Source organism: Buteo buteo, chromosome 23 (genome assembly GCF_964188355.1).
Source record: "Buteo buteo chromosome 23, bButBut1.hap1.1, whole genome shotgun sequence".
NCBI classification, from domain to species: Eukaryota; Metazoa; Chordata; class Aves; order Accipitriformes; family Accipitridae; genus Buteo; species Buteo buteo.
This window is the reverse complement of record NC_134193.1, coordinates 22,616,191-22,638,746: the sequence shown is the minus strand read 5'-3', so window position 1 is coordinate 22,638,746 and position 22,556 is coordinate 22,616,191. Positions and strand designations below refer to the sequence as shown.

Genomic DNA, 22,556 nt, shown 5'->3' with positions numbered 1-22,556 from the left:
GTTTCAGTGGAAATGCTTGCTATGGGTGACTGCAGTGACTGAAAAGAGCCCTTCACTGTCAGGCTGGGGGAGAGGGGAGATTTTTTTTTTCTAAAGCCCCAGTTTTGCAAAGAGTTCGGTCCATTTAGCTTGTAACTCTGAACTCAGTAAAGCTGTTCCTGTATAAAATTGAACAAGTTTAAGTCTTTTAGCAGAACAAGCCAAGAGGGATTTATTTTGACTATTCACCTAATTGGAGTTAAAAAGTCATTAGTAAGTTGTTCTGACTTGAACTGTACAGCAAGCTTAGGGAGACAGTTATTGTGGTGTATCAGCACAGCATGTCTGAACAGGCTTCTTTAACGTAATCCCATAAGCAATTGGGGGAGTCAACAAGGCATAAGAAAAGCATTTGGACCCTTTATTGCACAGTGAATCGACTGGTACCGCTGCTGAGCGAAACAGCATCTGCTTTCCCTGTTCGGTCACGTCCTGCCCTCTCCTCGCTGAGCGTGGTGTTCTGGAGAGCGGTGGTATGCATCGCAGGGGCCTCTTGCCTTCACTGACAGTAGTCTCTGCAACGGCTGCATCACACTGTCCAGAGAGAGTGGCATTCCTGGGCACAGGTGTGTCATGCAAATCATTAACAAAAAATATTAATAAAAGAGGTGGTGGTTCTTTGTCTCAAGGCAGTATGTGTCTGATCCTCCCTGGACACCCACCAGGAGGGTCCCTGCCTGCCCTAGGCAGGCAGCTCCAGCACTCACTAGCCTTCCTCCTGCACAAAGCTTTTCTGACCTGCATCTTTTCTGCTGTAATTGAAGCTTGCCCTGACCACCACAGCCATGAAGGATGCTCTCTGCAGCAGCATCTTAAACCATTGAGAATTTTCTGCTTTGCCCCCTCCTGTTCTTATTATCCCTTTCAATCCAAAGCCCTGCAACTTCAGTCCTTTGTCATCTCTCACTGATCACTTCATAGGACCCAGTGTTGTTCCATAGCTTGTCTCACTCAGGAGGAAGTTTCATTTCCTATAACCAGGTAAAGCTTAGGTTTACACTTTACTGATGGTGAAAGTAGAGATTTACCAAAGGACTATATAGTTAGGTGTCACTTTTATTAACATTCAGTTAGTTGATCAACTGTTCTGCCCCTTTAAAAATCCCCCTGCACTTCTTAAAGAGTTACATCATGCTTTTAGTGCTCATATTTAACCTGGGCTAAATAAGATCACTGCAAGTTATCCAAATAACTTCTAAGGTGTCTAGGAAAACAAATTGAAATATCTTTTAACAATATTTAAAACAGTAGCATGGTAGGGCTCAGTGCCTTCCAGTGTGTGTAGCTGGCTGGAACTAACTTCCCTGGACCTGACTGTACTGCAAAGCTCCCTGCTTCTGCTGACTAACTACCCTGGGTCTGCTCTGCCCTGCAACTCCTCTTTGGTTGATGAAGCAGCTCTGATACCTGCCCAGAGCATGGGGAGATCCCAAGCCCTGAAGGAGAGAAGGAAAGCAGGGGGGCAGGGAAGAGTTTCTAGGGGAAGGACCACATCACACTGCAGAGTCCAGCATGGTGTAAAGTCCTTCAGGAGTATCTGTCATGAGAATAAGGTGGCTTGGCAACAGAGACTTTGGGAATCTGGGGAAAGAGGGATAGAAGAAAGGCTATTGTTTTCACCTATCATTCTCTGAAACGTGACCCCTTCCCAGGCCAGGAAGGTTCTTGTTCAGTAGTAATGGGATGGCTTTGCTGTGTTATGCTGAGAGTGCTGTGAAGGGTTATGCTGATGCTGTCCAGGGAGGTGGCTCTGTTGCTATCGCTTACGTGCTGTAAAACAAAGAATAAATTTGGCGGGTGGCTGAAACATGAACAGTGAAATGTGCCTAGGACTAACAACCTAATAATATCTGTCAATATAGAAGTGCATTTTCTCTTTGTGTTTTTTTTCTGGTATTTTCCTGATACAGATGGACCTGTCTTGGCTTTAACTTCAGGAAGAAGAGCTGCTATAGTAGCAGCTCACTGTCATCTTTCAGTTGAAAATACTGGGATGGAGATCACCTGGCTAGAGCTGCTTGTGGAGTATAACCTCTGACAGGAGTTTGGTTTGTAGGTGTTGAGAAACCTTTCTGGTGTGTTGTCTTCACAGATCGCTTTTGCTATGCGGCTAGAGGCTGGTTTTCAGGGTTAGGAAGAGTAAAGGTGTCAAAAAAAGTCACTGGGAGCCAACACCACAGCTTTACAGCACAAACGATTTCAATGCTCCAAACTAAAGAATTCAAGTTAAACCTTCTTTTGTGCTGTAAAGCTGTGGTGGAGATTACACATAATGTTCAAATTTGTAGTATAATGAGAAAAATTTGAAGTTACTGAGTTTGCACAAGTAAAACTTTCTTTAAAAAAGCACTTCACAGCAAAAATATACCTAATACAAGATACTATTTTTAATGTGCTTCAGTAAGCAGTACAGACTTGTACAGAAATGCACCTGACAGTTGTTGATCAGGTTTCCGTGTTGAAAACAGAAGGCTTTTCGTATTCTTTATGAAGTATTCAACGTGGAAGCACTTTCTCTTGAAGCTGATAAATGACAGGGAGGACTAACTCCGTCTGTGCTGAGGATGGATTGTGATTTTCCTCTGTTTAGAAGAACACTACTGCCTCAGTAGACAAATAAACTTCATAGTCTTGTGGGGGTCCAATGCACAAGTGTCTGGGGGGCTGGAGGGCAGGATCTTTCTTGCACTGCTGCAGAAGGTCTTAAAGTATTGAATCGAAGAGGAGCTTGTTCTCACAGAACAAGGTGGGTGGCACGCTTCATACAGTTAGTATGCCTCAAAAAAAGCTGTGTTTGTGCCCTGATACAATGTCTGCTTTTCTACAAGGAATACTTATTTTATCTGGAATTTACTACTGTGTAAGATGTTAATCTTCACAGTGGCTGTCAGGTGGCAAAGAGCGCCCATGAAGGAGCTGGATGACGTGTCCTGAACTACTTTGGTGAGATAATGGCAGAGCTATAGACCTGCCCTACACAGTTATTGGGAGGCAGAACTTTAATACAGTGTTTCTTCAGCAAAAAGTCACTTTTCTGCTGGAAAGATGCCCTGAGATGTATGACTGCACAGTCTCTTAGCTAGCTGGTCCGCAGTTTGCATTCATTGATCAGTGAGTTGATAGAAATGAAAACCCACCGACAGCAATGAATGTTGATTGCAGCCATTAGATGCTAAAGATGTGCAGCACTGTTCCTTCAGACTGCTCTGTTGTTACTGTGTTTTCACATGGAATAGTATTGCAGTCGTCTTCACCTCAGAACATACAACTATTTTAGGGCTTCTTAAAAGCTTGGTGACTTCTGGAAAGTACACTTTCACAGGGAGAGCAGTAGAAAAACATTCTTCAGTTTAGAAACTACATTAAAAATATGGTATAAATTGCCTTTTTTTGGTAGAGGTGATTTATTTTGCTTGGTTACTCCACTTATACTACAGATTCTTGTGGTCAGGAGTATCTGTTTTGTAGTTTACATGGGTTTTGACTCTGTGTACCCCAAGGGTTTGAAAATGGCGCATTCACTGAACCTTCCCTATTCTTGCGTTTAAATTCTTTTCCAAAAATTCTCAAGAAGCACATTGTCCTCTATCTCAGTGAGGGCTGGGCCTCATCCCGGAAGTATTTGCATTACGCCAGTATGAGACACATCCTGCTTAAAAGCATTTATCATAGAATCCTAGAATGGTTTAGGTTGGAAGGGACCTTAAAGATCATCTTGTTCCAACCCCCCTGCCATGGGCAGGGACACCTTCCACCAGACCAGGTTGCTCAAAGCCCCATCCGACCTGGCCTCGAACACTGCCAGGCATGGGGCATCCGCACCCTCTCTGGGCAACCTGTTCCAGTGCCTCACCACCCTCACCGGGAAGAACTTCTTCCTTACATCTAATCTAAATCTACCCTCTTTCAGTTTAAAGCCATTACCCCTTGGCCTATCCTTTCCTCATTGAGTCTACTTCTTGGCTATCAAAAGAACTACAATGCCATCATGATTACCGAGGTCTCCACTGCTGTTGACAAGTGGTTTATCACTTTGAGCAACTGTTTCAGATGGTGAACTTCTGCGTGGTTCAAGATTTTTAGACATTATGCATTTTAGTCCTTTATGGTAGGAAGGCTCTGAAGGTGCACGTAACTATCAGCTGAACCACCTTCTACTGGCATGTGTTTTGACAAAGGCCTGTTTTGATATTTTAATGCCACTAGGTCATATGATACGAGCATATAAAGGTGCAAAGTGTGCTTGAAGGGAACAGCCTTAACTTTCAAGAGCCTGTGCTTTCTCTTGGTCCTGAGACAGGTAACTATTTTATTAAGTGCTGCCCATCTGTGACTGTATACAGAAGTAAAATTATACATGTTACAAGATCTCTTCTTCTAGAGCAGCCTAAGACAACATTCCCTGGCATGTGCTTTGAGTAGTTTCTTCTTTTATGGGTTCTGCAGTCCCTGTGGGGGCAAACCAACTGCCTGCGCCCTTGTGAAGTCATGCGCTATTAGAGCCTGCTGTGTACAGTCCTACATCTAGTCACCCAGACAGGATAGAAAGGGTACCATGTAGATACTGCTGAAGTGCCTGTGCATTTGGCTTTCTGTTCCTTTGAAAGGAAGGACATTTTCTTGCTTGCCTAGTTGTAAAGCGACAGCGTGAGTCGAAGGAGCAGCTGGACCTTGCTGGGAGGGATCCGGTCCTCGGCCAGCGTTCCCGGTGAGCAGCTGCTGAAATCGAGCGCAGGTTCCTGTGAGCAAATGAACTGACATTCCAAAGCTTTTTCCAGTGAAGCTCAAGTTGCCAGCCCAAATGGAAACGAGGTTTCCCTCCTGATCTGGCCTGTATTCTGCTATTTTGAACATACACCATGCTCAGATTTGTTTCCAAGCATACCATATGGTGCGGATACGTTACTGCTTTTGTGCTGCCCATACAAAACCTTCCATTGCTCTCAGATACTTTGTTTTGCAGAAATTCTGCTCTAGTATAAAGTTTTAATATTTTTTTTTAAGAGAAAACAAACATTTCTTATACACCAATTCATTGTTGGAGAAAGTAGAAGAACTGGAAAAACTCAACCTCTGTAGCTCTTAATATAATCTGTAAATCATGACCTGTTAATGGCAACCATATGTGAAAAACTATGAAGGTTCAAGCTTTCCATTTAACAGAGGGTTTGTGATAAACCTCAAGGTACAGTCAACGGTCGATGGTTTTTTCTAGTTCTCAAACTCACCGACAGCGTTGAATGTTCACTGAAGCTATCCAAAGATGGCTGTATACATGCGCTGTACATATTTTCCATGCATATGTTTTCCATAGACTAGCAGTGGAAACACTGCTGAGGACTGCACATTCTTTATTGTAAAGTCTTAAACTGCAAGTATTTTAATTACGAAATGGAACCATGAGGACTAATGAATTGCAGAAGTGTAACACTACAGTTATGGATGCTAAGTTGACTTAGTGTTTCTTTAAAACAGCTTTGAATATATCTGAATTGCAGTTGTGAAAAAGCCTTTCTTCCTGTGGATATGCATATTCTAAATAGCTATGCTAAGGGTGTTTATAATCTTTCAGATTTCTTTATAAAGTTCACTTAAAAAAAAAAAAAAAAAAAGTCAGGGGGGCACCCATAACTGTAAACCAACGAAAGTGAGAGTGGCAGGGGGGATCTACTTCTTAGTGGAGTACATAATGTCTGTTTTTATTTGTACAGCTCCTATCCCCTCTCTTCTTGACCATGGGTTTTTAAAGGCTTTATTTGTGCCATTGCTTTATGGCATGCAGATTCTCAGCAACTGCTTGGTTCAACTAAGGTGACCCTTCAATGGCAGGAATATCTTCCTGGGAAGTGGGATGGGGATTGGTCACGATGCTTCTTCAGTCACTCGATTTCAACTGGATTAACTTGACCCTAGAATGTTTTTGGTATTGGCTGCAGCTTCTTCACCCAATCGCTTCTTCCCTCTGCTCGCTCACTTGTCTGATACTCTGTGCTACTGAGATGTTGTGGCCCTACATGCTGCAAGAAACTCATTGGTAAATCCTCTAGAGTTGTGTCTGTGGAAGCTGAAAGCATGAAAGGGCATCACTGAACCACCAGTGAGTCTGTATGCCACGGGCAAGTTTACAGAGGCATTTAGTGCTGGACCTTAACTGTTTGAAGTTGGATTCCTCCATTCCCTGTAATGGAGATTGAGCAGCCTGGCATTCAGGGGTATGGGAAATCCTGGCCAGAGTGAACCACTGCATGAGAAGTCCTTCTGATGCTTGGATCATTTTTAATGTGATCTAGAACATTATTGGAGCAGCTTAACTGCATGTTTTAAACTGAATATGTAAATGTCTGCCTAAGAATGTACTGATTAGAATAAATGAATTGCATTATCTTTCCCCTGAAAAGTGGCAGAAGGGATTTATTCTCTTTAAATCTCTATATTGTATCTGTCTAATTATCGTCACTTTTTCCACCTGGCTTGCATGGTTTGAGAGAGAGGAATTATTTGCAGCTTGTTTGTTAAAAATGAAATCTGCTGCTACATCTGAAATAACTTTGCTGTAAGTGAAGTGGAGCCTACATAGTTAGTGGGGATAATTTATCACTTAAATTCTGGAGACTTGCTTTTAATTGAGAGTATTTTCTCTTGTTGTAGGGACTGTTAAGTGTCTCTGAATATCCTGAGCTGATACATGTAACTTAACAGTAAGTGTATTGTCTAGTAAAGTACCTGAAACCATCTACTATATTGAGTAAGCTGTCTAAGAGATGAGCTTGCTCCCAGAATAGAGTTTGTAGTCGCACTTAAATGGACTGATTTTAATGGTATCATTAAACATCAACTGATACTGAAAATCAAAAGAATTCTCTGAGAATTAGTCTCACCTTTTTCTTGCCATCTTTTTGGAGTAGGAGCTGGTGGAAAGAACAAAGAAAATTTGAATTAATAACAAGCAATGCTCAGCCTCGAGTGTTAAGCCTCATGAGTGTCCCAGTGTGAAGGGTGACTACATGTGGTAGGTATAACATAAATCAAGGAAACTAAGTTCAAGTCAACCATGAAATTTTGGTTTTAACAAACCAAACCAGTCTGTTTATATTTAAACTACATTGTGAGAGAGGCTTTTTCCTCAGTTTACTACTTGTTCCTCCTTTTGTACCTCTGCTGATCTTGGACTTGGTAACTTTCATCTTCTCATTTCATGATTTGAGAGCGTGAATTTCTTCTGAATGTTAAAAACAAACTGTACATGTTATTTCTGTATCCTGTCTGCATGTTCCTTCCCTCTCGCAAAGTTCAAAGCTCCCCATCAGCTAGATTTTTGGACAGATTCTGAAATGATAAAATAATTCTCTGGAAACTGTAACTGGGCAATATGTGCAAGGCTCAGGATAGAAAAAGATGAAATCTTTACAACTGTTCTGTTGTTGGAAGTTTTACCCCCAGAACTGCATACAAAGTCCATGTTCTCTTTCCATTCTCCAGTCCTTTCTCTCTCTGGGGAGGGTGTGTGTGTGTGTATATACATACATATGTATAGATCTATATAGTGAAGGAAACTTAAGAGAGGATTACCTGTTACAGCAAGAGCCATGTGAAAACTACAGTAGTGAGTGCTACCAGCATGGAGATAAGATTTCTCTTCCACATACTCCTAGTACTTTCTCTTGTTACTGTTGCTCAAGTGATTGCCTGTGTCTTACCACAAGAACTTCTGCTCACTTTTTTGCATTAGCGTGGCAGAACTGGTAAGATGCTGTTGACGTTGTTATTCTGTGGCCTGCTTAGTTTGGTCTGACACACCCTGAGAGTTATTACCTGCCATGAATCTTCAACATACCTTCCTCTCAGACTTTTTGCCTAGCAAGCACTGAAACCAGCCCATAGTTGACAGTTGCCACCTTTATTGTTACTGCTTAATTATTATTTTCTGTTGTGGAAAAAGCATTAAGTGGACCCGACACCTCCCCTGGATGCTAAAGGCAGTCAACCATGGGGCATGGGTCTCTGAAAGCCTGACTCTCTTAGCTCTGTACGTGGAACGCCTTATAAATTGGAATCCCTCTGAGGTCATCAATGTAGTGACGTGAATCAGGAAGGTAGTGGATTGTTGAAGTAGAACTTTACAATGAAAATATTGTAGATTCAGAGCACATGGGGTTTCCTTTCAATTTACAGTGGAGAGAATGGGTTTCTGTATAAAGAAAACGGTTTCCTCAAAATATGCATGCAAACCCTGAAACTAAGAGGCTGCTAACCTGTTGATTGTCTGAAGTACGGGGACAGGATTTAGTTAATTTTGTGGATGTTTCTGGTGCTGTGTATTTATGGTGCCTGAACAATTCTTACACCCTAATTCAATTGTTCTATTAGTTCCACACAATAAGGCTTTTATTTATAGCAGGGCAGGAATCCTAATGGCACTGCCCTAAGGTGTCACTAAATAAATTTAACGTATGTATCTGGTAGTAAACCAGCTATACTTCCCCTTCCCCCCCCCCCCCCCCGTGCTACAGCTGTGACTCTTACAAGGGAGGTGTGCAACTCCAGGGTATGAAAATCAGGGCCAAGATTGTGCTCAGCACACGACACAGAGTCTTAGTGCCTGCCTTGAAGCATCCATGGAAATGCCATGGGCAAGCATGTTTACTTTGTCCTGTAACAAGCTTTAATTGTACTACAAAAATGTGTTTTCTTTGTAGATGTAAATGACTTCAGCAGCGTAAGCATGCAAATACACGTTGATGAGACAACAGGGAGACAAGAGCATGTAATCACTGGCAGTATTTTTAGTTATTGCTGTTGTTTCACTGAAATTTGGGCAAGCATTTAAGTAGCAGTGCCATGGCCAAACACTTCAGATTCAGCCGTCTTCTACAATTAGCACTGGAGATTATTTTTTTAAACTGTCCAAAAGCTCCTTGGACTGCCTACTACTTGACAAGTCTTGGGACTACATGAAATCAGGGGACAGTTACCAGTCTGTTCCATTTGCCCTTTTAAAACATAGTGCTGCGACAGTGATCCTAGAGAAAATCAATGCAGAGCTCTTCTGGGACCCGAGAGAAATGCTGTTAATACCAGTTTCCAGTGATTTATGGAGGACTTATCAAGTTATTTTGATATGATTTTGAGTTGACAAGCTTGCTTTCGGATGCAACATACCCTAGACTTTTGTAAGGTGTTTGACTTAATGCTGTATGACAACTTAAACTGGTATGATACAAATTTGCTGTGGCAAATGTTAAAAGGATTAAAAAATGACAAACGGGTAGGTCTCAATGCAATTCTAAGTGGGAACTTGATCCAGTTGGTGCAGTCTTAGAGTGACTGTTTGCCCTGTCCTAAAACATTGCTGTTACTGGCCGGGGAGAAACACAGTAGCAGGTGTTAGCAGGTTTGGGGTTTTTTAGACAGAAAAGTGACACAAGTCTGTATCTCTAGATAAATCAAGCATAAGTGACTGCTTTGGTATAGTCCAATGCAAAGTTACATGTTTGGGAACAAGGAATATAGACCATGTGTGAACATAAAGGACTCCACTGTATGAAGCGGTACTTGCTATGGTAGATAATTAACTGCATGTGTGTGCACAATCTGACTTTTACTACTGTGCAAACAATGAAATATTGAATAGGAACAGAGGCTGTTGCATCTGCTTTTAGTTCTTCTGTAACTGCTGAAATGATACTTTGTCCAGTTCTGGTACAGACTGCCCTAAAGACATCACTGAGCTGAACAGGTTTCTGAAAAGATAAAAGCAATTAAATAATTGGAAAGACTGTCACCAGTAAAATAAAGTTCTCTGAAGCAAACCAGCAAAGGCTAGGGAGTTTTGTCCTGTGTGTTAGTATCTTCACCTGCACAAATGAGCCACATAGAGCAGAGCAACACTGCCTTGAGCTTGGTAATGGGTCTGGTTTTGCAGGGGGAAAGCAGAACCTTGAAGATGGGTGTTAGCAGGGAAAAATGGTTTGACTTGCCCTTCAGAAACTCGATGTGCGAACTTCTGTTTCAAGAGCATATGGAAGAGTGGAAAGCTTTTCTTGAACTACAGGGAGGTGATTTTGCAACAAAACAAATTATTTTATATTACATACTCCTTGTTCTTGGGAAATATTTGGACTAAGTCTCAGCAAGTGATTTTAGCAGAAAAGTAAAATTATTTCAGTTTTGATTCTTTTTGCCAAACATGATAAAATAAGGCATTTATGAATGAGCTAGTCTGGATGTTCTTGAAATGTGACATCCCAGGTTGAGTAATCAGATGCCCTCTAATTTTTTAAGCTCTTTACTGAACTTTTTCCAAGCTGCTGAAATAGTTGCATTTTTTAAACAAAACTTGTTTTACCTTTCTAGAACAAACACACAAGCCCTCAGAACCAAACCCTCCATCTCCTGTTACCTGCTAAAGGAAGTATTTGTAAAATTTGCTTGTAGTGAGAAGGGCGGCTGGGGCTGGAAGATGTTACCACGGTCAGAAGCTTTCTTGCTGACCTACTTTCGCAGGACTGATCGTACTGGATTAGACTCCAGCTTGGTATCCTGTCTCCAAAGTTGTTTTTGTGTAAGGTGAAGGGATCAGACGCACAGTGTTGCAAGACCTGACTGCCTCTTCACCAAATTTTCCAAAGGACTAAGTACAACTTCACCCGGGCAAACTGGGGAGAAGATAAGGGGCTTCTTCAGGACCGTAACAGCTTTCCAGCACCCCAAGGGTGGCGTAACGGATGTTTTTCTGAGTAGACCCAGCAGGGATGGTTTTTGGAGCAAGCTGCATTTATGAGCTGTTTGTACCTGCAGCGTACATGGAATGAAAATGACCTCAGCGCAGGATGTCTTAATAATAAGTGTATCTTCATCTCGTTTCACATAACTTCAGAAATTGTCTTTGTTGGGAAAAAACTGCCTTCATGTTTGGGACCATTATTGAATTGTAGCTGTTGGCTGCAATCAATAAAGCAGTTCTGACTAAAATACAACCAAAACAGTGGCTAATGGATGTTTAGAAAAGGATACAAGGAGGAGAAACTTGCATATTTCCTACTAACCATCCCCTGTCTTCCAGACATTTTTCAACACAGAGAGACTTCTGGAGATGGGCTTCTGTGCATTCAGTAACCATGAATGCATTTTTCTTTTCATGAATTTGCACAGCTTTCCTGTAAACTTTTATCCCCCATCTTTTAAGATAACAGTTGTTGCCATTAAGATTATTGTCTATATTAGATTCATCATTTTTAATAGAGAGGAATCTCAGGTGTCCTCCTGACAAATTCCTGCAGTTGTACTATGCCCTGACACATCTAATGCTGGGTAAGCAGCTTCTGTAGATATAAATAACATTGTCTCTTTTGGTATATTAAACATGCTAACAATTCTTCATCACTGAAATACTGCATTGCCTTAGACCTAGGACGCTTTATCTTTATCATGGTGGTGAATTTAGGATAAGTACTTCTTCAGAAGATACTCATATGCTGACTGCTCTTTTTGGCTGGCAACTCTGTGTCTCTGTGAAGATCAGAAAGATTTCCCATTAGCTGTGAATTTAGGCATAGTTCCTGTGCCTCCGTTTTAAGGAGAGAGATGATCCTAACTGCAGATGATTCTGTTACTGAGATTGTTTTCTGCCTTTTAGCATTTTAGAAATTGCTGGCACAGTCATCAGTATGACAGTCTTTGCAAAAATTAGTTCTATTGCAGAGAACTGCCTTTTTGCTCTGAGATTGGAACTAGTTAGACTGGACTTGGCCAGTCTTTTTCAGGGTAGGGAGGGCAGAAAATGCCTTCCGTTCTCGTACTAGTCTCGACAGTCAAGCTGCGATTCCCTTGTTATTGTTTCTGAAATGTATAATGTAGCTGGAGACGATAATGTTAAAGAGAATCCTGTTTTTTTGGAATTAAGGTCATCTTTGTTTTTGATGAGCCAGTGCATGCTGCGAAGCCTTCATTGTGTGAGCTCATCCTGAATGTGATGCCTGCCCTTGTATGTGTGTCTTACAAGGAATAATTTTAGTTTTTTGATTTGAGATACTGAAGAAATGCCCAGAACCCACATGTGCGATTGACAAACATGGGAAAAGCATCTTGCAAACTAATCAGGAGAGAAATTTGAGGTATCTCTTTTGTTTATATGGCTTGATTTTTAAAGACTGTATTAAAACATGATCCCTGCTACAGAAGGGAAGGTCCGTTCCTGAGCAGGATGTTTCACAGGTGGCTTCCTGTGACTCCAGACCAGTGGCATGACCCCCATTTTAACTGCTGCAGCGTGCCCCTGTTCGCACACTGATCATACATAACAATATAAAAATAGAGATTTTTTTTTTTTCATATGCTAATTGGGACTTTTATATTTGACTCACTGTTTGGAATATTAGCAATACTAGCTGGATAAAGCTTAGGTTACCTGCTTGGGAAGCAGTATGGATGGGAAGGAATCAAATGAACGGTTTGCTTTTCATAACCATAATGTCTTCTCCCGATTCATTGATAACTGTCCCTTTGAAGATAATTAGTTTCTGTTTTTCAGCTTTATAACCCAGCAATTCTCATCTGATAGACTTCAAGATTTGGAGTTGTTCTCAAAAGAAACGCCTCGAAAATCTCACTTTTTGGTTCAGTTTTGGCAGCATGGCACCTCTGGGTCAATTTTATGCTGCCATCTTCTAAGACTCCATTTCACGATACACTCAGTACAATAAAAGATTTTACTTCCAATAACTGTAAATAACTGAAGGAAAGAAAATGACATTACAATGACGTCATAATGAGCAGGAAAAAGGTGACGATCCATCCTATCATCTTCCCCATTCTCCTCCTCCCAGCTGTTGTGAGATTTTTTTATCACTTGCCAACATGTGACTTAGCTGGAAATGCATTATTCTTTCAATGAGAAGTACATCTTCCTCATGAGCTGAATGGGTGCTACACACAGAACAAGTGCCCTGATGTCGCTGAACTTGTGCAAGATGCTGGCTTCCCATTTTCTGGGTTTGGCTACTCCTGTTTAGTCACAGCAGGTACCATGAGGCCTCAATGTATAGCGCTCCTTGCTGTCAGGAAAAAAACATTATTACATCCTACACATGGTCTAATCCATGTGATGGACAAATCTCCACTGCGTTTCATTGCTGTTTGTTCACATTTTCACACCAAATTCATTTAGCCTTGTTTACAAATTATCTGAACTACAGCGTGCACACACGGCATTGACCTTAGAGAACTGCAACCCTATTTCTGTGATACTTTTCTTTCCACTGCTCTTGTGTATGCTGCTCAGGCAGAGAGCAGCAGCATCTTTGTAACTGTTCTTCAGGTATTAAAATTTAAAATAGAAGTATCTTCTAAGACTTTTGTAGAACAACTAAGTATTATTTGGGGGGAAAAAAAAGGTGCTCTCTTATATCTGGTTGCCAGGCAAATATTCTGTTGGAAGAAAGAGTTCCTCCCCCCCTCCTATATATTTAATTTCTTTGTTTTTGTGTGCTTTTAAATACGGGATGGATGTGGATATGACCCCCAGGTGAGCAGGACTCAGCCGTTCTTTTCTGAATTATGCATTTAGCCTATTTAAATGCAGCCATCATGTGAAACAAAAAGGAGAAAATGTACTTATGTTCATTTAGAAGAATGATCTTTGGATAACATCACCCAAATATTGCTGTTTTTTTATCTTGCCTACAAAATAAATTGGTCCCAGTGTGCTGTAAGATGCATATAAAAGTTTGAATATGAAAGTAGTATAAAATTCCGATGACTTAGTAGAACTAGCTTTAGAATTTTGAAAAAAAAAAAAAAAAAAAAAGAACAGATTCACTAAGTATAATTTATGAGGGAGTAATGTGCTAGTGAATCTCAATCTATGGGCACATTTTCTTTTTTTTTTTTGGAGCCCTTTCTACTGCTGTTTGATTGTATTACCTACCTTTCCTCTTGGGGTGTGATGAAAGCACAACTGTTCTAGATGTGTTTTGTACCACAGCACGATAAGCCACAGAGACTGATGATGATAATTCTACAATTTGGTTGGTGTACTGTTCTTTGAATTGCGGATTCTGCAATCACTTCATTATTTTCATAGTTTTCCTTTTACACTGAACCCATCGGTGTTTAGAAAATATTTTCTAATATTTTAAGATGGACCTTCTCCCCTCCCCTCTCCCAAATACTTACACTAACAAACCGGTGTGTTTGCATGATCTATGTTTCAGTAATTGCTTTCTAACCGGAACAATTAAGAGTGGTGAGAGGAGAGGAAATTTGTCATAAAATGTTCCAAATGGAAATCTGCTTTTATGTGGTTTCAGAATGACAACCCAGAAAGCATAGGTGGATATACTGCAATATTGTCAAAATTCAGATAGCAAAATCTTTATACTCAATAAGTAAACACCAGGGCTTTAGGAGGGAAATCTGGTTCTGCTCTCAGGCTGAGCAATCCAAACCAACTATCCTTCGAGGGCACCACAAAGCTCATACAGATGATACAAATGAAATAGCCTCACTTTACTCAAATATTTCAGCATGTTCTTCATTTCCAAAGTAGACTGCAGAAATATTGCATCTATCCACTGTTTACTGAAGGAAAAAAATGAATTAAATAGGGCAAACAAAGCTGAAGCTAAGCTATTATGTATTTCAGATTGCTTAGTATTTGGCATGTGGACCAAATGCTTTAGATTATAAGGCATAAGCCTTTCAGAACCTTAAGTTATTTTAAAATTAAATGGATGACAGGCACAGGTCTGCTGCATGGATTTGATTTTCTTTGTGTCTTAGCAGAAGTAGTAAGCAACGTCTCTTAAGTATCTAATAAAGCTATTTTCTGCTATTATAGAGAGGTTTGCTATGAGAAACAGAACTGAGGGAGTACCACATTTTCAATAAAACAAATTGAACAGATTCTCAGAAATCTAGGTCACAGTAACAGATGACCTATACATGGTCCTAGTTTTTGATGCAACTGTCTAATCTGCTCTGAGAGTACTAGCCAGACATCATTCCTAATTGACCTTGATATTCAGTGAACAGAAAGAAAGCTAAAGCCACATGATATTTAAATCTTTAGCAGAAAAAAATATATGGCAAACTTGAATGCATTCTGTTTTATAACTAGAATCTGTATTTGTCATGTGAACCTTGTGTGCAAACGTGTTATCACGTAAAAATCTGAATTTGAGACTCCACCTAAAGAAATAAATCTGAATACGAATAGCCATTCATAGCATCCAGTTCCAGAGGAGAGTTTTCATGTCCCTTGTATAACCATATTTTGTAATGCAGCTGCCCTGTCAGACTTCCTCATGAAGGCATAATGTTCTCTGGCTAGGTGAGAGCTCTCTTGTTCCCTTGGTCTAGTCTGTTCAGCTCAAAGCCCAAGAGCTAGTGGTACCCAGATTTAAGGCACTGTGATTATGTAAATGGCAACTGCTGACACTCCAGGGCATTGGCATGCGTGCAGCTGTAAATGTAAGCAAATATGGGAGACTGGAAATTACAGTCTGTATGCTTAAACCCTGACCACCTCTGTTTACAGACCAGACTGATCCTTTTTATTCATGACATCAGACTTGAGATGTAGCGTTATTTACAGAAGGCGCTACGGACTTTCTACACGTGAGAAAGGACGGATGTGTACTTTTGTGCTAAAGTAAATGTATGGTTTGCCAGTAAGCCCAAAAGAAACTAAGTAGTAAAGCCTTGAATGCTTTCAAGAATTCAAGAAAACTATAAACTGATTTAGGTTACCAAATTAAGATCCAGTAAACATACCACAGGAATGTTTTGGATTGATAACCTATGGTTTGCTGGACCTCACCAACTCTGTTTCAATGTGCCTGTATTTGGCAAGAAATGACTGCGTCACTTCTGAGGTTCATCGTGCCTGGCACTGGAGCCGCCATCAGAACACACAGATGATGTCTACTGTGCATTAAAAGCAGTTGTGAGTTGTGCTGTGGAGCAGCCCCAGTGTCTGGTGGGGAGACACGTTAGTGCCCCGCGTGCCGCTCTGTGCCCGTCCACTTCAACACGCCCGCCCCGAGCGTTCTGCTGCTCTTAATCACATTTTGGCATCTCATCTCAGACAGTCTGGCCTTCTTGTGTCAAATGCGGGTTAACCGCAGGTCTGAGTAATGTGGTGTTGCAAAACCAAACTGTGTACAGTTGCAAGGCAGCTAAGATTGAAAGTGACCTGCTACTGAGCAGGCAGAATTCCTGTTCTCAAGCTTCCTACAATATTTATTCACATGCATGTGTATTTAGGTGGCATGATTAATTGTTAATGTAGAAGGGGTTTTGGTATTGAGATGCAGCACTTCGGTGCACTCAAAATTTGCAGTTTTATGCAATGGCCGTTCACAGTGATTGTGTTAATTTCTTTGTATTACGGTTCAGGACAGCTGCTGACGGTTCAAACTATTTTCAGGCAGTACAGGGAAAGTGAGAATGACTGAAGTCAATTTAAAAAGGTGATGTCATCAGTCTGTACGGTCCATGTTGCTTCTTATGAAAAAAAACATGCTTTCCCATTATCCTTAACACAAAAATACCCCATTGTTGTCTTTTGAGTTCTTAACGTTTGAAACTTCCGAGTGATATTAATCAATACTGTGGTTTTGAAATGATTACAGCATCTGCTGGCTATCACCAAGATAAAATGAAATTCTTAGGACTCCTCATTTTTTTGTTAAATTGCCAAGCGTATTGCTATATTTCAGCATACCTGATGCATTCTTATTGGCAACTAACCCTGGAATGCAATACTATATAATCTGACTATTCATTAATATATACGTGTTGGTCTTTTGCATCAGCTGCGGCTTCCAAGTCTGTTAATGGTTAACAGGTTTCTTCTTTTTTGTGAGTCTTTATAAACTTTCTACTGGAATAGCCATAACTGCAGTTTGGAAAACTGACTTTTGAATTATCTGTTATTTCTATGTGTGGTTTAAAAAAAATGACCACACAAGAACAGCCATCAGCATCCTTTTCTTACGTGCATGATGGGATTATTCCCATGTCCAAGCTGAGTATGCAGATGTTTACGGGGGCGGGTTATGCCCAGACATTCCTTTTATGGCTATTTTGATTAGGCAGAAGCTCTTTTTGCCAACCTCTAATGGTCTGTTTGCCATTCAAAGTGATATGCTTAACAGGTATTCAAACTCCAAGGGCAGAATTTAACTTTCCAGCATTTTTTTTTTTTTTTTAGGCAGCACTTTCAAGGGGTAGGTTTTAAAATCAGCCTCCAGATGAACATCAAGTATTAGCAGTCTTACAGGTAACAGAGGAGGTTCCTGTATTTTAAGAATACCATGGTATTTAATCTAAAAGTGCTTTGTAGGTAGAGCCATCAATATCCTTAACCTTTATTAAAAACAATCCAGAATATTTTTGTTCAAAGGCTTACTTTAGGTAGGTCCTTCTGGATTTGTAAGTACCAGCAAGAAAAAAATTAAAATCAAAATAGCTTGATTGTAATCTAGCCTGATTCTTATCACCCAAGTTTTACTGAGAAGTAATACACCCAAGCCATTGTACTGCATCAGGAAGAGAATTCAAGGAAATTATATAATTATTCGGACAAAACTGACTCCTGTGAAAAGTATTTACATTCACATTTGTATTTCTAATGTTCAGAAACAGCAGTTGAAAATTATGAGCTGGCCCCTCACATATATGGATGTTTTATTAATCTTTCAAGCAGCACCCTAGAGAGGATTTAACTTTTTTCAAAAATTGTGTTGTTTCAGTCACCTAGTCTTTTTTTTGCCCTATGTTGCTCAAAGGAGCAATGGAAGTAAGTCCATCGTCTGCCTAATAGGCTGGTGCACAGCATCAGCACAAGTCTTCCTGGGTATCTCCCAGGTGCCCTGAAAGATGGACCTGTTTTCCTCACTTCAAAAATTCTTCCCCTTTTTCTGAGGTCACAAGGATTGCATTGATAAAATATGCTTAAGAGCAGCAAACAGCCCAACCTTTGTTTTCTATATTTTATGATACTTTGTATCTCTGCAGTTCATAATAAAAACACACATTTCACAACTGCAATCAATGTATTACAACTCTCAATTTCATTGTTTTTCCTGGGTGAAGAAGAGAGCTAAGTCATTCCTGCTGTGCTTGTAGTGACACTTGCATGTAGAGACAGTCCTGGCTGCTCTCTCATGCTGTATACCTGTGCAAATTTTAAGAGTCTTAATACCCAGTCCGACTGGATATTTTATCTGGTGCTAAGTTGGTAGGGTAGGTAAGATTTATGGAAAAAATAGGGAAAATGAGGAACAGCCCAAACCCTCCTGCTATTTGGGTGAAGATCGAACCGACTTCCGCCCCTCAGCTGAGGCACCATGCACAGTGAGGGGCAGGCTTTTCATCTAATAAAACCCGCTGGTTGGTTTTCTGATCTTGATAATTTCTGCTCATTGGCTCCAATCAGCGGATTAAAGCCCAGTCTCTGAGGAGTTCTCATTTTAACTCTGGACTGGGGGGAAAGTAGGGGAAATGGGAGGTACCAGACACTGAACATTTTGGTTTTATTTTTCTTATTTATTTTGGTATTTGCCAAGTTGACACAACTGAGTAATGTCCTCCTACACAACTGATACAGGAGATGCACAGAGCAAATTTACTGAAGCTTTTATGATGAAATCAGCTGTCCGCCTCATCCCCTTATAGCCACCATTAAAATGAAGTCCATTAGAACACAAACACATCTCAGGCTAGACATCAGCTGCCTCAGTAATGAATCTCTGTTTTTTATAAACACTTTGAGGTTTTCTGTCCTCAAAATTCTTTTAATTCCCCCCCCCCCCTCCCCCCCGGTGAATTAAAATCTCCAGCCAGATCACGCTTCTGCCTTCCAGACACGGGGCAGCAACCGCAGCTGAAAAGTAACCATATGGACTTCATGATTTTATGTACTGTGACAATAAAGCTTTTATGACATTCTAGGTGGTTAAAAATGGCAGTAAGGAGCTCTTAAACATGGCACAGTCATGTTGCTTTTCTGAACCGGCAGACCTGCCAACAGTGCATCAAAAGCTGTAATTTCCTGTGCACTGAAGCCCCTATCTCTGCTGCCTCCAGCTTTGTGTCCCAGGGCTTGTGCCTGTGTGCTAACAAATCTCTATTGTCCAGCGGGGCGAATAGTGGCTGGGACGAAAGAATTGCTGTCTGGTTTCTATTCAAATCCAGGTAGTCAGATATATGAATGGAGTTTCTCGAACAGCCATGTGAATAACCTCTGCTCTGCGTGGAGGCTGCAAATGCTTAACTGGCTGGCGGGTCTGCAGCCCAGCGCCTTAGCTGCAGAAAGCACAAGAGTTTGAAATATACTTTTAATGCTCCTCGTGGCTTTTAATACTTATTAACTTTTAAAATATGCTGTCTCACATTCCTGGACAAAACAAGGGGGCTAAATCATCCCCTTCTCAACTTTCTAAACTCGTTGAGGAATCCTACTCATAGCTTTAAAAATGAGTTGGTTTTGCTAAGAAACCGACAGGGAAAGTTTATGAAAATTTAATTATTTTCATAGAACATACCAGATTTGTAAGCGTATGTTGACAGAGTCTTTTCTTGCACACAGAAGAGCCCATCGCAAGAGTCACAGTTAATAACTGCGGATGGTTTGGGGAGCAAAGGCATTACATTTAGATTAAGTTATGGTAAGAAAGAATTCTGGTAGGATAGTTGAGCAGGAATACTGCATATCGGGGTTCACTTTACCGCCTGTTTTTTGGGGGATTGGTTTTGGGGTTGGTTTGTTGGTGGGTTTTTTTTGGTTAATGGTTTCGGTCATTAACGTGAGCCGTACGCTGCTTGGTAGAAGCAAGACCTCTTCGCAAAGCTCTGCCTGCACGGCCGGGAGAACTAACACCCACCCACCCCACCCCCCCCCCCCAAAATTTGGACACTCTCGACCCTCTCCTACCTCACCCGAGAACCGCTACAACAACAACAACTGTCGCTAAGCAGTCGCCGGTCGCGATATCATCCCCAGGCGGACGACTAAGCGCTTCTTCCCCCCCCCCCCCCGCGTCCCGCCAGGTGTCACCGGAGGGGGACCGAGTCACCCCGGAGCCAGACAAAAGGGGGGGGACGGGGACACTGGGGGCATCTCCCCGTCCCCGCCCCGCGGTAGCGGAGCCCGGCACCGCCGAGCCCCGCGGGACGCGGGGCTCGGCGGTGCCGGGCTCCGCTACCGCGGGGCGGGGACGATTCGTCTGGGGCTGCCCCCCCTCCTTTGTGTCCCCGTCTGGCTCAGTTCCTCCCCGCCAGCCCTCGGGCGACACGCGTGTCTGGTTACCGACCCAGACCCGGGAGCAACTTCCAGCGCTGGGGAATGGCTGGAGTTTTTTTTTTTTTTTTCTCTCCTTCTTCTTCGGGGGAGGAATGGGGGGGGGGGGTGTCTGCTCAACCCACATCCCCCCCCCTTCCACCTCACCCACACCCCCCCAGGGCAGCCACAGGGAGCGGCTCCCTCCAGCTGTGTTACATTAAGCCGATATATATATATATTAAAAAAAAAAAAGCTTCTGTTCGGAGAACAAAGGAACACGTGCAGAAATGAGACTGGAAACAAAAAAAAACCACCCCAAATTAAATAAAAAATAAAAAATCCCCTGACAGCACGTCGGGACGCAGGGCTGCCCCCGCTCCCCACCACCCCCCCACTCCCCCCGGCGGCCTTAGCCCTAACGAGCCGTTAATCGGGATTAAAGCCTTACCTGGCGGGGCGGCGCGCTCCTGGGGAAGGCTCCGCGCTCGGCTCGCTTTCCAAAAAAAAAAAAAAAGGAAAAGAAAAAAAAGAAGAAAAAAAAAAAAAAAAGGGAAGAAAAAAAAAAAAAAGTTGCTGCCGGTGCAAGGCAGGGAGAACGGCTCCCTGCCGCTCTCGGGCTCGGCCCTCAGCCCGGCAGGGCGGCGGAGTTCCCCGCCGGGCCCCGCCGCTGCCCCCGCCGGCCGCGCAGCCCCCGTCCGCCGCCCCCCGCCCCGCTATATAGGGCCCAGATGACGGGCAGGGGCGCAGCCGGTCATGTGCGCTCTGCGGCGACGCCGATTCGCTCTCCCGGCGCGGGGTCGCCTCCTGATTGGGTCGGGCCCGCGCACCGGAGGGTTCCCCCCCCCCCCGCCCCGGGCCGCCTCCCCGTCACCCTCCCACCCCCCCCCCCGCCGCCGGCGGGGCGCAGGGCCGGGGCCGGTTGTTTGGGTGCCGGGCGGCGGCGGGGCCGTCTGACGGGCCGGGCACCGCCTCCGCCCCCCGCACCGACACCTGCCTCCTCCCGGCGGGCGGGCGGGCGGAGCGCGGCCCGCGGCTTCCCCACCACCCCCAACGTCCGGGCGCCGGTAGCGCTGCCCGGCTCCCTCACGACCCGGAGCAGCGCTTAGGGATTTCTTGTGGAGCTCCGTCGCACAATGGGATCAAAACACCCAAAAACGAACACCCCACCCCCCCCCAGCTCCGGCCCTAGGGAACGCATCGGTTCTCCACACCGCACCTACCACGAGGCCGAAGCGACACGTTGGGTGCCCAGCTCGGCCCCCAAATCCCACCCCCCCCCCCCCGTGCTTTTTCCCTTTTGTGGGGCTGTCACCCTGATTCCGGCATCCAGTCACGTAGAGCCCGCCGGGAGGGTGCCCGTCCCCAGCGAGCTGTGACACGGCCCTTAATCACGCCAGACAGTCGGGGTCGTCGGCTCTCGTCGGCCTCCCCGAACCCACGGGCCGGGGGATTTATTTATTTCTGGTCCTCCTGGGCCACTGGGAAACTGGGTCAGTGTGCGGCGCGGGCCGGCGCAGCATCTCGTGTTTAGCACGTGAACGTAGATTTATTTAACGTGAGCTGACGTATTTATACTTAAAGGCAATAGCACGTTGTAGTAAGGTTGCGGCACTTTGGAAGGACGCTGTAGACGGCTCGCTGGAAAACGGCTCGGGGATCGTCTCCTCTCGAGCGGTTGGACACCTCCCGCCCCATCTCACTGGTAAAGCTGCCTCCGAACGATATGTAACATCAAGGCAACTTTCCGTCCAGTTTTGCAAGTGTCACTGTTAGTCATGACACTGCTGTCGGACCGCGGCGAGAGCAACTACTGCCGTTCCTACTGCAGGACAGAAATAAAATGCGTTTAAGCGTGTTTTCCAGTGAGACCACGCGGTGATAAACGCATTCCACTAACTTGCTAGTTTTGGTGGTTTTAGACTAGCAAAACCCAAAGCTGCTCCCATGCACTTGTCTGTAACCCCTCCCTGTGCTGGAACAGTAAAGCGAGACGCTCGGGTGTCTCTGGAATTGCACAACGAGGATGCACCAACCTTGTTTTTGTAAAGTGTTTTCAGTGGGAACGCAAGACCGTGGAGATAAGTGGGGGAGAAGTTAATGTACTCGTTCCACTTTCTGTTCTCATTCTTTTCCAGTCTTTTTAGTCTTCTTTCTCTGCTTGTTTTCAGTCCTTGACCTTTCTTTCTTCTTTGAGGACATTTTGACATGGGGAGACCAAAGTGCTGGACACCCT

The 22,556-nt window shown here is 43.2% G+C and overlaps 1 protein-coding gene and 1 long non-coding RNA gene across 3 annotated transcripts in view; one reads left to right on the top strand and one right to left on the bottom strand.

Moving 5' to 3' along the window:
* The window catches only part of NR6A1 (nuclear receptor subfamily 6 group A member 1), a 101,046-nt gene that overhangs the window by 23,045 nt on the left and 55,445 nt on the right, over window positions 1-22,556 (top strand). The window lies entirely within an intron of this gene.
* Window positions 158-21,143, bottom strand: LOC142043808 (uncharacterized). The gene is made up of 3 exons (XR_012654108.1): window positions 20,772-21,143; window positions 6,918-6,947; window positions 158-595 (listed from the first exon to the last, which is right to left on the bottom strand). It is a non-coding gene; the product is annotated as an uncharacterized LOC142043808 (long non-coding RNA).